Below are 11,318 nucleotides of genomic sequence, written 5' to 3'. Positions count from 1 at the left end.
TATTTCGTTTACAAGCACGTTCGGTTTCGTTAAGTATCGGCCGAGCATTTTATAGATAAGATCGCACATCCTCTAGGCCCAATAGCAGCCCGACACGTAGCACATGTCTAATCTGTTTTTTTAGTTTATTTTCGTTTCTGTTTAAAAAACAAAATAGTTTCTGTTTTAGATTGTTAATAACTTTTAGGTTTTAGATCCAAATTGAGTGATTCTTTTTTATCTATGTCAAAAATTTGTTGAAGTTTCTGTTACTGACTTGAAAGTTTGAATTTGAGTAGTTTAAATTTTAATTATTTCAAATATGATTCAAATGCTGTTGTGGCTCTAGTTTGAGTTTTATAAAATATTTTTGATTGATTCTTTTTGCTACTGTTTTGTTATTGTTTTGTTTATGCAGTAGCATATGTTAATATATTTTCAGTTTATTTGAAATGAGGGTTTTAGGCAAAACAGTATTGTTTTAGTTATAGTTTTGTTTTAGTCTTTTCTTTATTGTTTTTATTAGTTTTAAATTATTTCTTTTTGTCTCTTTTGACCAATTTAGTTTTTGTTTCTAATAGTCAATAGAAAGACTATTTTTTATTTTAAAAAATATTTTCTTTAGTTTTGTAAGAAAACTTGTATAGGTTTTAGTTAGAGTTTCATAAAAGCCTTTTATTTGTTTCTTTTTGCAAATAAAATTTTATGAAAAATACTTTCTGTTAGCTTAGTTGTTTTACTTTTTATTTTGTGTTAACTTATAAGTTTAGTGTTTTAATTACTGTTAAGATTTTACTTAGGGCAAAACTATGTTAGATGTTTATAGCAAAGTCATAGATTTGTGGGAGTTTTATTATTGAGTTTTATTTGTTGTTTTAATTGTTATTTTGAGATTTAGTATTGATTGCTGGAATTGTTGCTTATGTGAGTACAATGTTTGACTAGATTTTCTCGAAGTGACGAATAGTTTATCAAAGTTTTCGAGAGCGTTATTATCTTCATCAACATACCAGGCAAGTTCACTTTGACCATGATTTTCATACCTATGTTTTTATTGCATTTAGTGTCATCTTTGCAACAATCCTCCAATAGTATTATTGAATCTTGTAGTTGAGTAGAATGCATGAGGTAGGAACCCATCTCCCTGTTATCAAGCCCGGGATGTTGTTTAGTTTCAATGCTACGCTATAGTAGACGGGGTTGGTATGAGTGCTCGGGAGTGGTGTGAGAATAAAGGACTCTACGCCAATGACGACAACTTCATGATGGCATCGGCAAGGACTGCATCTTCAGGACCTCAAGACTTCAGGACCTCAAGATTTAGAGACTCGAGACAAGAATCCAATACACACTACTGGGTGAAGGACGGTTGACGGGCACCCTGGAGAAACCAGTGGATGGTCGGGATGCATGGAGAAGCGCCATGACATCTTGCGGAAAGCTTCACCCAGACTCAAAGAGATGGAAGAATATTTCATGCCCGGAAGCTTACCTGTCCAACCACAAGTCACTATGGGCTCTGGCTTGATTGACCTTAGTTGGGACTCTGGCTGGGAAGGTGCTAGCAGTTGTAGAACTACGGTAGGATTCGATGAGCGCTGGACAGTGGTCAGGGGAACTCTTCAGAAGACCATGTTTCGGTCGTCTTGTTCTCAAACACCCTGAAGTGCGAGAACGTAAAAAGAGGGATCGAATCTTGCGGGTAAAGTGTACAAACCTCTGCAAAGGGTTAAAACCTAATCGATTAGTTGTGTCCCCGATTACGGACAACTTGAGCCTCTGGACTTGGATCTATCTCGGAACTCTCAACATCGAACTGGTAACTTAATTGTGGGCAACTTATGATGATTTGGGCTATGAGACATCGGTTGGTGGAACCATGTCATGATAGGAAACTCCGTAGTACAGACTCATGATATTTCTTTGATGTAGGGATAATAAAACCAGCTTTTATGCAAAACAATACTCAGACACAGAGCCACAAAGCCATATTGCATATAGAATAGTTTTATCATCTGCTTTCTCTTATTGTGATCTTGCCGATACATTCAATGTACTGACCTACAGGGACACAACGCCTCATGTTGTAGATATTTATTTTGACGAGTAAGATTACAATACAGGGTTACGGTCTACACTCAACTTGCCGATGGTGTTGATGGGACTCCACACCCGATTGATTGTTTCCGCTGTGACTTATGAGGTATATATCAGTTTTATGTTATTTGTACATGTGATTGCACTTTGATATATACATTGATGTACTGTGTGTGCCAGCATACTGATCCAGGGATGGCACAAATACACAGAGACTTGACCGTTTCAGGTCGGGTCGCTACACCTTCACAACTCCCTTTGTATGGAACAAATTATGCCTCTGATTTTGCTTAGCTTGTGCTACCTACACACTCAAAACACGTTGATCAACTAAACTCTCATACCTGTCAGCATCTTCAGCAACCATGTAGTGCGTCTCATGTTCAGAATCATCTTCACCATGCTCTTCACTTGCAATAAGAGTCAAAGTCTCCTCATCATAGTCACTAGCGGACTCATACCCACCGTCCTCAGTAACAATCATTACACGCAAAGATGGACATTTGCTCGCATATTGTCCTCCACCCTTGCAATGACGGCATATAACCTCATGTGTTTGCCCTGTTGATGCCATGGATGAAGAAGAGCTCTGTGCAGGACTAGAAGGTGTGCTCCTAGCAGATGGTGGTGGTGGTGCCTGTTTTTTTGTATCTCGGTTGGAATTGGTGGCTAAAGTCAGTAGTGGTGTAGTAGGAAGTGTGGAAGTAGAGGATGTACGTGGTGTCTATGATGAAGATTGACCTGCAGAAAAATTAGTTCGCGCCAATGCTTGTCGATCCTGCACTCCACGTTCAGCTTTGCAAGCAAGATGGACTAAACCAGTGATATTATTATACTCCTTATACTCTAGAATGGTCTGAATCTCTCTGTTTAATCCACCCATAAAACATGCAAGCATAGCTTAATTATCCTCAACAATACCACATCTAATCATGCCAGTTTGTTCTACACAATTTTTTCCTTGTCTTAAGCGTTGCAATTTTTGAAGTAATTCACGTTGATAATATGGTGGAACCCAACGAGTACGCATAGCAGTTTTCAAAGCAGCCCAAGTAGCTCAAATAGGATATAATCTACAATGTTCAGACCACCAAACACATGCAAAACTAGTGAAAGCACAAACAGCAGCAACAACACGTCTATCCTCGGGATATTGTATGCATGTAAAGCATTGTTCAGTTTCTAACTCCCAAGTAAGATAAATATCAGGAATGTATCTACCCTCAAATGGCGAGATATTCAACTTTAGTTTAGGGATGTGGTCTTGATCTCATACCTGAGGGGGCGGTGCAGCCCTACCGTTGCGATTATATGCATGAGGACGACCTAGTGGTGGTGGTGCTGGTGGTTCCATGTAGTTCTGATTTTGATCAACCTCATCCTCATAATGGTCCTGCTCCTCTGCAGTAGCAGCAGGAGCTACAGAAGCATCAACATCAGTAGCTGCGGCACCAGAAGTTTGTCCTAGCTCAAAAGGAACACGCTGCGCTCGTCCTGCTGGATCACGAGGTGGAGGTGGTTGTTGATGTTGTTGCAATGGTGCAGCAAAGGTAGCTGGTGGTTGTGGAAGATGTGTGAGTACTTCATCGAACTTGGCATCCAACTTGGTGTCAATTGTCTTCTCCATGTCATCAATCCTCTCCAGTGCCTTTCCAAAGCTGGCCATCACGTCTTCCACCTGTTGACCCAACATTTGCTGAAATTTATCATGAAGCTCCTTCTTCGTCATGTTCTCCTAGTCAATCTCATCGGCTTGTGGTCCCGTCATGGTTAGCAGCAATAGAAACACACAAGAATATGAACCTACAGACTACTAGAAAGTGGTGCTGGTGGGGTGTCACAAATCCGTCAAGCAAATCTCAAATTCTTACCAATTTTTACCCAGCAGCAGGCGGTGATCAGCAACCGTTGTAGCCAAAACTCTCAAAGCTTGGATAGAGCGATTACCAGGAAGAGTCAAACGCACGACGTAGATGTATGTGGAGATGGGATGGCTTATAAGATGGTAGCAAAAAGGTCAGCAATAATCAATTCAGAGATACAAAGTTGAATACACGCTAGACCGTGCTAGAGACGCGAGCCTAGAACACTAACAAAATCACAGTGTGACACGTAAACAAGGGGAAAACACACTCTGGAAAAAAAATCCCCTTTTTTGCGCTCTTTTTTTCTTTCGGAAATGACTATAATGGCGAGTGTCTCAAAACTCTTCCCAGGTCAAAATAACAGGATAGGCACGAAATTTTTTGACTATTTTTTTCCGGAAAAAAGGGCAGCGACGACCAAAAAGTGCGATAAAAAACACTATGACGGCACATGTCTCAAAAGACTCAGAAAAGCCTAAAAACAGGACAGGGAAAAATATTTTCACCTGCTGAAATTTTGGCCTAAAAACTGCCCGGGGTCTCTAGACACTTTTTTCTGAAACCTACTCAGGCAAGGAAACACGAATCTGAAAATAGATGGATCTCGAAAACAAACCTAATATGAAAAGAACTCGGATTGGTTATGGTATAAGACGATGGTATATGTGGACTCGGATTGGTTGTGGATATATGGCAGCGGTGACGTATATGGTGGGGTGGTGGTATATGGCAGTGGTGATGTATGTGGTGGTGGTATACAGTAGAGGTGATGGTGTGGTGGTGGTATAGGGTAGCGGTGGTGGTAGGGATGAAGATGGTGCGTCGGCGGCGTGACAACTTGTGTGGGAATAGAATTTGACGATCCGACTACGAACGTGCGAGATGTCACGCCTTAGCAATCGCTAAACCAACTTCCGAGGGTTATAGACCATGTCGGAGCACGATCAACCTGACCACGAGGGTCTATTTCCTGCGAGGAACAAGCAAGAAACTGAGTTTGCAATCTAGATATTGCGAATATAAGAGGAAAGCTTTACTGATGTAAAGTAGGGTTCTGTGACGTATTGGTCTGGTCGTTCAACACAAAGGAAGTACGCGAAGTTGCATCTATGGTGAACTTTAATATAAACAAAACCCAAAGTCCAAACGACACCCTACGGGTTGTATATATGGAGGAGTAGGGGGGAATTTTGTGTCCCCTTGTAGGAGGGGTCCAAAACCAACCCTAACTTTGTTTCCCCACACATACGGACTCTAAAAATAGCCTATACTTAAGTATTTTGAAATTACATGGGCCTGGCCCACTAATAAGGTGATGCAACACCTATAATAGCCCCTGGACGAAATTTGTGAAGTGGCATCTTGTATATTTTGTCAAATCCTTCATGCACTCATTACGGTGGCTTCAAAGTCCTGAAATCATCACTTGAAACTCCGTTCTTGTTCCCTTTGTGCATGCCGTCATCTCCATGCTTGTTCTTGCTCCAATATTCATCCTTCTTGTCCAAGCTAGGCCTTAATTTGTAAGCAAAACAAATGTATCCAATTTAGGCAGCATCATATTCTCATGAACATTAGAATCATTACCAAGAAACGAAAATACCTGACAATTTAATTAACGTGCGCGAGCTCTAATAGTTGGTCCAGTATGTATAGCAGCAGGGCCTGTGGGTGTAACAATGGTATTGATGTCCTCATCACAGATCAGTGTAGCGCAACTCTTGAAACATCAAATAAAGGCAATCAAATGCAATGTTTTGTATTCACTTTACTCTTTTTTGTTCTGCATGCAAGACTGGTCAGAACTAATGAGCTGAAAAGTAAATTTGGTATCGGAAACCACAATAGGCGTTGGCAGCTCCCAGTCAAAGAACCCACCCAGGTAGGATACTACATTATTCGGGTTCAGAAAATGATCTGGATCCATGGGAGTATTCAAACTTTTGATGCATCAGTCAAACTATAAGACATAATAAATTTGAATAGTTCTCAACCACCACCATATCTAATTGGTCATGAACTCATACACGAGGAGCCTCTGCTCCTCCTCGCTGTAGTAGCCGGTCATCACTGGGCTCGGATGTCGCAGCTGCAGTTCCCCGAGGAAAACAACATGTTAATCACTAACTGAACACATGGAGTACATCAAAATGTGGATAAAAATATAATATGAAGAGAGCAACTAAATATCAAGGAATCTAAAAAATGAGATCGGTTCTTACCACAAGAAGTGGATGCCTTCAGTTTTGACTCGGTGAGGTGAGAAAGTGCATCACATGCCAGCAGCGATTCGATGACGGGCTAGATCGAAGGAAGCTATGCCATGCGAGCAAGCTTCGGAGAAGGGAGGCCCGCAGGTGTAGCTTCGGAGAAGGGAGGCCCGCAGGCGTGCCGGAGGGCTCACGACATGACATATCCACCTCAAGCATAACAGAAAGCAAGCACGCCCAACTGTTACCCTTGCCAGGCACAGACCCAGTCCATGCAGTGGAATATCAAATATGACATGTCGTTGTGGCTCGTGCAGATCCGGCCAAACCTTGTTGCGGACGGGGAGGAGCGGCTATGGTGGCTCGATGGCAAGGTCGTGGTGCGTGTCGTCTAGCAGATCAGCGACGGCGCCACACCGGTTCTCCGCAACCCTCGCTTCTCTATAACTCTTCACAACGCCTGCTGAAGATCTGGGAGGAGGAGGGCGTTGGATTGTGCAGCGACGACATTTGAGAAGGACTGCAAGGTCTGTAGGATCCGTGATCTGAGGCCTCCCATGCTCGTTCTTTAACAATGTCCACCTCTGTGACGAGAACATGAGCAGAGGAGGAGATCGGTTGCTACATCCTTGGAAAGGAAAGAGAACGGGAGAGAGGAAGGGATTGACGATGGTGCATGTGTTTCCTTTTCTCGGGTGCTTCCTCTTTCTTTCCTTCCGTTTTCTTTTTTTAGTCTTTTATTTTTGAGAAATTCCTTTTTTTCAGTCTGGAGGGAGAGGTGAGAATGGGGAGCAACTAATTAACGAGCACTTCTTCAGCAACGATCAGCGCCTCTTGGCGTGCTCACAGCCATTCGCCACGTGTCGCGCTCTGGGCGCTCACTCCACATTTTGTTTTTTTATTTTTATGCACGCGTTTTCTGCTTTTTATACGGGTTTTTTCGGTTTTTTTTACGTTTTGGTTTTCTACCGGTCTTCCCTAGCTTTTCGACCAAATTTTTTTTTCGAAAAATAATTTTTTGCGCGAAAAAATGCATTTTTTTCGCGAGAGGCACGGCCGTACCTCTTGGAAACGGGAAAAAAACATGTTTTCTGTTTTTTTTCTTTCGCGGGAGGCACGGTTTTGCTTCCGCGAGAGGCACGCTTGTGCTTTCATGAGAGGCACGGGCGTGTCTCTTTCAGAAAGGAAAAAAAACATGTTTTTTCTTTTTTTTTCTTTTGCGAGAGGCACGATTTTACTTCCACGAGAGGCACGGTTGTGCTTTCGCGAGAGGCACGAGCGTGCCTCTTTCGAAAAGGGAAAAAAACACGTTTTTCGTTTTTTTTCTTTCGCGAGAGGCACGATTTTGCTTCCGCAATAGGCATGATTGTGCTTTCGCGAGAGGCGCGGGCGTGCCTCTTTTCCGAAAGGAAAAAAACGTGTTTTCTGTTTTTTTCTCTTTCGCGAGAGGCACGGTTTTGCTTCCGCGAGAGGTACGGTTGTGATTTCGTCAGAGGCACGGGCATGCCTCTTTCGGAAAGGAAAAAAACCGTGTTCCCGGTTCGGTTTTTTTGTCCGGTTTTTTCGTGAAAAAAAAGTTCGTCAAAACCTATCAACATGGTATCTAGTTTTGAAGATCTTGACGTGAGGAATCCAACGGCGAAAGCGGTTCGAGATTTGGACGCACGGTTTAAGAGATAAAAAGTTTTGAATAAACGAATCCACGAAAAAAGGAAAAACTCCCAGGTTGCGACAAGTAGCGCATATGCAGTGCGTCACTTGTCGCAACCTGGGGAAGTTGGAGTGATCTTCGCAAGGAGTACTCCTTAATTAGTGATTTCGATGAGAATGGGAGGATTTTTTTTATGCCCATGGGCCGGATTATTCCCATGGGCTGGACGAGTGGTTGATGTTTTGCGAAGCAGTGATTTGATTAGATCGAGTTAATAAATGACGTTGTTTTGTGAAAGTGACGATTTGATTGAGTTAAATCACACGTCAAACAAGCTTGCCAAAATTTGTACGGTTGAGCGAAAGGTTGCCTATAAGACGCTCGTGTGCGTAATATAGGGTTTTCTGTGGGGTTGGTGGGAGGTAAGGCGAGTTTACCAACTCCTCCATTAGGAATAGAGACTTGCCAAAATTTGTACGGTTGAGCGAAAGTTCGCCTATAAGATACTTGCGGGCATAATATAGGGTTTTCTCTGGGGTTGATGGGAGGTGAGGCGAGACTATCAACACCATTGTATGTGTGTGTAGACACACACACACATAAGCTCTTCATATACCACATAGATGATACTACTATAACTCATTATTATTTTTAATATACCTTATTAATTATTATTAGATACTTCAAAGTGAGTTTTGTAAAAAAATCGTTCAGGTGCATGTATTTTATTCACATAAACTATTATTTTGTACCTCCAAATGGTATATTACGTAAATTATGGGCCTTAACGATATTTTTCATAAAATTTATATCAAGGTATCTTAGAATAATTAATAAGGTATATTGAGAATGAAAAAGAGGTATAAAACATTCAATTATGAGCATATTGAACATGGGAGTACATACTTTCAGGAGTACAGAAAATTAAATATTTAAACCGATAAAGAGGCTAGCCAACTCGCTCCCAGGAGGCTCCCTCGATTTGAAGCTTAGTTGGCCGTCGGATCTGTATTCTGGCACGTTTTAGCCATCGGATCTTGATAGCGGTTAAAACTAATTTTCACCTCGCGGTCATTTTCAATGTCCAATGACAGGTGGGCTCACGCGGCGCGCTGGTTGGCTGGGTTGCCTGCTTTTGCGTGCAGGGCATTTTGCCCAATCCGCACCCAATCCCCCGTCCTCGCGTCTCACTCCCGCACCAGCCACCACACAACCCTAGGTCCCCTTTGACTTTGTTCCCCGCTCGCTCGTCCCTCGCCTCTCCTCATCCCTCCTATGCTCCAGCTACTACGCCGCCTCTCCCTCCACAACGCGACCAGCTCGAGCTCCACCTCCTCCATCTCAAGGAGACAAATGCACAAGACGCCTGGCACCGTCACCATCGTCCTCGGCACAAGTGAAGCACGGGATACCGAGATGCTTGTTGCATCGTCGTCGTGCTTTCTCTCGCTGCCACCACCACCCCGACCGAGACATCCCCGTGCTCTCGCTGAGCCTTCCCCTCTGGGCCCACTGACCCAGGTGGCGGAGAAGGAGAGGGTGAGCTCGAGGGGCAGGCAAGGAAGGAGGGGGTGACAGGGTCGGATCTGGTGGCGGCAGATTGGAGCTCAAGCTCGAGGCGGAGACAAGGAAGGTCAGAAAATGGAGAGACGGGATGAAGGTGCTCGAGGCGAAGGACCGCTCATCAGCGAGTTCGAACTGGAGGCGGCGAGATCCCTTTCCCAATCTCTCACTCTCTCGATTTTTCCCTCTCCAAACATTCATCTCTGTTCTCATGTGTTGCACACGTCTACTCTCCCTCCACAACCAGCACTAGCGGCCTGCATCCCCCATCAAGCGTGCATCGGTGCTGGATGTGCAAGCTTCAACAACCGCATCAACAACGATGGTGGGCAAGCAAGGAGCGAGACGGTGGTCACGATTTTCAGTCTGAAGTTGCTTTTATGAACTATCAGTCAACGTTAGCACAGAGTATATATAGTATTTCTTCTGCACTGAGCCGAATAGTTTAGCTAATAATTTTTTCCTTCTGTAGCGAAGCAGTTGAAGGGAATGGTAACCAAATCCACCTTTGTTGGTCATGGATTTAGAAGAAAGCCAACAGAGTATGAAAAGGTTCTCATGGGACTCACCCTGAACTGAAATCTCCGTTCAACCTTGGTATAATTTTGTGACAAAAACCCCAAGTGGTCCAATATTTTGTTTGTTTATTTAGTGCCTGTTGTTTTTGGTTTGTTATAACCAAATTTACAACCTACTATTCATGTGTTTCTTTTATTCTATTTTGGTGGGTTCTAAACTATGAAAAAACATATAGTTTATTAGTTTGAGACCTGCTTCAGGATAAAGAATGAACGAAAGAATTCTTACTTCATGATGACACACATGACTGTCAAACTGCAGAAAATACTTGATTTATGTTGATGAGGACATCAATACCATTGTTACACCCACAATCCCTGCTGCTATACATACTGGACCAATTACTAGAGCTCGCGCACTCCAACTAAATTACCAGGTACTTTCGGTTCTTGGTAATGATTCTAATGTTCATGAGAATATGATGCTGCCTAAATTGGATACATTTGTTTTGCTTACAAATGAAGGGCCTAGCTTGGAGAAGGATGAACATTGGAGCAAGAGAAAGCATGGAGAATATGGCATGCGCAAGGGGAACAAGAATGGAGTTACGAGTGATGATTTCAGGTCTTTGAAGCCACCATAACGAGTGCATGAAGCCATGGACAAAATATACAAGATGCCACTTCATAAATTTCGTCCACAGGCTATTATAGGTGTTGCGTCACCTTTTTATTGGGCCAGGCCCATGTAATTTCGAAATACATTAGTATAGGCTATTTTTAGAGTCCGTATGTGTGGGGAAACAAGAGATAGGGTTGATTTCGGACCCTTCCACCAAGGGCCACGAAATTCCTCCTCTCTTCCTCCATATATACAACCCTTAAGGCACCGTTTAGACTTTGGATTTTGTTTAGATTAAAGTTCACCATAGCTGCAACTTCGCGTACTTCGTTTGTGTTCAACGACCAGACAAAGGCGTCACAGAACCCCACCTTGATCAATAAAGCTTTCATCTTATATTCGCAATATCCAGATTGCAATCTCAGTTTCTTGCTTGTTCTTCGTTTGCCCGCAGGAAACAGACCCTCGTGGTCAGGTTGATCGTGCTCCGGCGTGGTCAATAACCTCTCAGAGTTGGTTTAGCGACTGCTAAGGCGCGACGTCCTCGCACGTTCGTAGTCGGATCGTCAAAGTCGACTTCCACCAAAGCGAAATCCATCATCTCATCGAAAGACGGGACACCTTTGCCTCTATCATATGTATTGTATGATTCCCGAGTTCCTTTGCTTTCAAGATTTAAGTGGGGAACTCGTGAGCTTATGAATGAGTGATTCGGATTTGTCTAATTGGGAACTAGCAAATCATGCAGAGTAAGGTTTTTTTTTGCTCGTATAGATTGGTTGGTCGGTTGCTTATTGATACATCATACCTTAA

At 43.0% G+C, this 11,318-nt stretch overlaps 1 long non-coding RNA gene across 2 annotated transcripts; it reads left to right on the top strand.

Moving 5' to 3' along the window:
- The first annotated feature begins 8,979 nt into the window (after positions 1 to 8,979).
- On the top strand, positions 8,980 to 10,265 carry LOC119295976. Of its 2 annotated transcripts, XR_005144586.1 has the most exons (4): positions 8,980 to 9,435; positions 9,613 to 9,762; positions 9,838 to 9,962; positions 10,206 to 10,265. It is a non-coding gene; the product is annotated as an uncharacterized LOC119295976 (long non-coding RNA). The 2 variants fall into 2 exon arrangements; XR_005144585.1 differs by having other exon boundaries at positions 8,980 to 9,762.
- The last annotated feature ends 1,053 nt before the right edge of the window (positions 10,266 to 11,318 follow it).

Source organism: Triticum dicoccoides, chromosome 4B, assembly GCF_002162155.2.
Source record: "Triticum dicoccoides isolate Atlit2015 ecotype Zavitan chromosome 4B, WEW_v2.0, whole genome shotgun sequence".
Classification (NCBI taxonomy): domain Eukaryota; kingdom Viridiplantae; phylum Streptophyta; class Magnoliopsida; order Poales; family Poaceae; genus Triticum; species Triticum dicoccoides.
The sequence above is the reverse complement of the archived record's forward strand: the minus strand, read 5'-3'. Positions and strand labels throughout refer to the sequence as shown.